This window comes from Salvia hispanica, chromosome 6 (assembly GCF_023119035.1).
Source record: "Salvia hispanica cultivar TCC Black 2014 chromosome 6, UniMelb_Shisp_WGS_1.0, whole genome shotgun sequence".
NCBI classification, from domain to species: Eukaryota; Viridiplantae; Streptophyta; class Magnoliopsida; order Lamiales; family Lamiaceae; genus Salvia; species Salvia hispanica.
This window is the reverse complement of record NC_062970.1, coordinates 21,745,074-21,749,274: the sequence shown is the minus strand read 5'-3', so window position 1 is coordinate 21,749,274 and position 4,201 is coordinate 21,745,074.

The following is a 4,201-nucleotide window of genomic DNA, read 5'->3' as shown; positions in this document are numbered from 1 at the left end:
ACATACATTATTGAATATGTTTTATGTTTTATCATGTTTCATTTTTCAGTTAAAGTATGCATTATTGTTTTTGATCTGCTGCATTATACTGACATTGTGAATGCATTATGTTTACAATTCGATACATTACTGACCTTTGGCAAACTGTGTTCATGGTCAGTGTGCGTATGTGGACCGCGTGGTTCACATACGGAGGCGAGTCAGTCGTGCCTGGCTAACAATAAAAGGTTGGACAGCAGAAACCCTCAAACAACGGGAGGATGCTGAGCGTGACCAGTTCAGTACTAGGAGGTTGGAGGGCCCTGTTGATAAAGTGAAGTATTTGATGGATGAGGAAGCAAGGAGGTTGGAAAATTTGAACAGAGGAGGTGGTGCAGCACCCAGCATGCATAGAGCTAAACATATAAGAGATAAGTTTGTCAAGTCAAGCACGCTCCTGGGCTACGCCATTTCGGCGTGGGTAGATGATTTCAAAATGATACCTGTGAAGGGGTTGGCAGCGGAAGCGTACACATAAATCGATTACATAATAATCCTATTCTATTTAGCAGATTATTTAGACAAATTCTATTCGCGCAATTATCACATGTATTATGCTCATAACTCAAATAAATCATGCTTTAAATTAATTAAAACCTAACACCTGCTTTTCTACGGTTTAGCTACTTTACCTTGATGATTCTCCAAAGAATTGAAGATAGTCAGCGCCTTCTCCACGTGAAGATCTTCATTACTAAACCACAGATCTTTTGTCTGGTTCCCGGACTGTAAACTGATATCAGGGAGGGCTGATCTCACCAGTATATTAGGACTTAAATAAAGAAGACGGAAAACCTTCCCCACGGAGGAGAGAAAATCGCCCATTTTCTATGTAGAGAGGGGGACAAAAGTTTTGGAAGAAATTAAGTATATTTTATGTCTCCTTTATTCTTCTATTGATATTAAGTCACATATTGGGCCCATACAGGGACCGCAACACGGCATGGCCGCCAAATGTTGCCTAAGCACGACCATCAGATTTAGCATTACAGTATCTCGTTTCTATCAACAAAACATTCTTCATAACCAAAAATCTATCACTACTAAAATGCAAATAAACGTCTCCCACTGCTACGGCCGCCACTTTAGTAGCGTCGCCCAGCTGGACTTCGATCTCTCCATCATATAGCCGTCTTGTCACCTGCATTAAGTCAGGATCAAAACAAATATGATCAGTAGCTCCAGTGTCTATAACCCAAGTATGAGATGAAGTCGAAGCCAAACATGACTCAACAACTAGAGCTTGGTGCATACCTGTAGCCTTGCCCTTTTTAGGGCAGTCTGGCTTCCAATGCCCCTTCTCTCCACACTTGAAACACTTTCCGGTTTGCTTATTTCCCGACCTCCTCTTTCTCTTTCCCTTAGCTTCCTTAGGTGCAACTTGGTTTGTCACTTTCTTCTTTCCTGTGCTAGGCCTGGGGCCAGAGGAACGATGTGACGAACTGACCATCGCAGCCTTAGCTTGGTTCATGAGATCCTCTGCCGACTGAAGTTCAGTCAACAACTCAGCCAAGGTGTAATTTCTCTTGTTCATCTCAAAGTTGAGCTTGAACTGCTGAAAGCTAGGGGGCAGACTCTGAAGGATGATAGTAACTTGGGACTCGGCATCAATGACACCTCCCAAAACCTCAATTTGATTGAGGTGGCTCATCATCTCGAGGACATGGTCCCGCACAGACTAGCCTTCCTTCGTAGTCTTGCACATGATACTCCGAAAAGCTTGAGACTTAGCTGTTCGATTCTGAGTACCAAAGAGATTTGTGAGATTTTCCATAATCTCGGTGGCAGTTGCCATGGCGGCATGCTGATGTCTAAGCACCGTTGACATGGAGGCCAACATATAACACTTAGCCATCTCATTCGCCTTATGCCACCGTCTATGGGCATCTCGCGCTGCCTGCGCGGCATTAGCCGCCGGCACTGGGGGCCGTGGAGTAGTGAGCACAAACTTGTACTCATCGGCCGTGAGAACGATGTCCAAATTTTGTTTCCATTTTATGTAATTTTGGCCCTCGAGTTTGTTTTCTTTAAGAATTGCAGAAAGAGGATTGAGTGACATGTTGACTATTTAGTTTGCACTGCAAAACATAATATTTACTATTTATCATAAACTTATGTGATGAAATTGAGTAGATTAACCATAAAACTTTTCAAATTCTCACAACTATAAAATTAAAATTTTGTACCCTCAAGCAGAGGTCAATAAGCATTAAAATTTTAACATATTTACTGGTCACAACACCGACGAATAGTCTAGAGACTGTAGTACGGCATGGCCGCCAAATGTTGCATAAGCACGACTATCAGATTTAGCATTACAGTATCTCTTTTCTACAACACACTCCCATAACAATGCTCATGCGTTGATAACAAGACCAATCTATCTCGTAAATTCTGTTTTGACTTCTGAAACTTGTAATTTCTTAGGATTATTTTCCCCACAGCATGGGTGGCGATAATATTGGAAACTACTGTCTAATCCATACTATCTACAATTGAGAAGTACACCTATACGAACTCGCTATTTCATAGGATTATTGTCCCGTTAGCATGGGTGGCGATAAGATTCAGAAATTAGCTTCATAAGTTGTGGACCAATCGATGGAGACCATATACAAACTTAGTTCGTAATTATCGCTTAGATATTTAAGTTATGGTTTTTCATTAATTATCCTTAGCCTTAGAGCAGATTAAAGGCTTAATTAAATTCTGTTGGTATTTAATTGACTGAATAATTAAATCTTATATAATCTTTTATACATCTTATTAAAGGATAATATATTAATTACTAAAGCTTAATCCATATTCATGTCTTCTATAAGATTTATCTAAAATAATTAATTATTTATATCTTTGACAGACATGAATAAATAAACTTAAATTAATTCCTTATTAGGATTCTAGATATATAATAGTATAATTAGGAAACTATTAAATTATTCCTGTCCATATCATCTAGGATTAAAAATATCCATAGATATGGTCAATAATCTAAATATTCCTAAAATCTAGGGAAATCTTCCCAAAATATTTTATTTCCATTAAATAATAATATTTTAATGATATCTTTTAATTTAGGAATCAAATAATCATTAAAAAATAATATTTCATCGTTATCTCATCATACGAGGTTGGCACTTACAATGAACGACGAAGATAAGCGCCTGGGTTGACCCGCCGGAACGGTGATTTCGCCGTCCAGCCACCGCCGGCAGCCCGCGCTCGGCGCGGCTGCTCCCGTTTTCTCCCACTGCGGCGCGAACGCGCCGCTACTCCCTCCGTCGTCGTCGCGCAGCACCGGTGATCTTCCTCCGGCGTCGATCGTCCTCGCCCCACCCTGCTAACACCGGAAGCGGCGTCGCAGTTCTTGGATTGACGATGATCAGTCAAAAGTCGACTAGGGTTAGGGTAAGCACCACGGAGAAATCGTTGCGGTCTTGCCGGCGGCGTGGACGAGCCCAAGCTCGTATTCACGTCGCCTCATGATCGCAGCCACCCTCCCACTCTATCGGCCGCGATTTGTTGGAGTTCGTCTGTTCCGGTGGTCGCGCCGGCGGCGCACATGAGACCACTCTAGTCCGTGTGTCGCCGGACGATCACCCTCTGTTCTCTCCCACTTGCTCGACAACCCTAATTGGATCGCATGTCGTGCGAGTTTTTTGTTTCGATAGTTCTTGAGTTCATCATGCATATAAGAATAACAACTAAAAACAAGAACATGCTTCGAACACAAAAACGCATGCATACATGAATTTTGTGAAATTTAAATCCAAATAATCAGAGCCAAAGTCTGGCTCTGATACCAATTGAAGGGGTTGGCAGCGGAAGCACTCACATAAATCAATTACATAATAATTCTGATCTATTTAGCAGATTATTTAGACAAATTCTATTCGCGTAATTATCACATGTATCATGCTCATAACTCAAATAAAACATGCTTTAAATTAATTGAAACCTAAAACATGCTTTTCTAGGGTTTAGCCATTATACCTTGATGATTCTCCAAAGAATCGAAGATGGCTAGCGCCTTCTCCACGTGAAGATCTTTAGTACAAAACCACGAATCTTCTATCTGGTGTGGGCTGATCTCACCAGTATACTAGGACTTAAATAAAGAAGACAGAAATCCTATCCCACAAAGGAGAAAAATTCGACCACT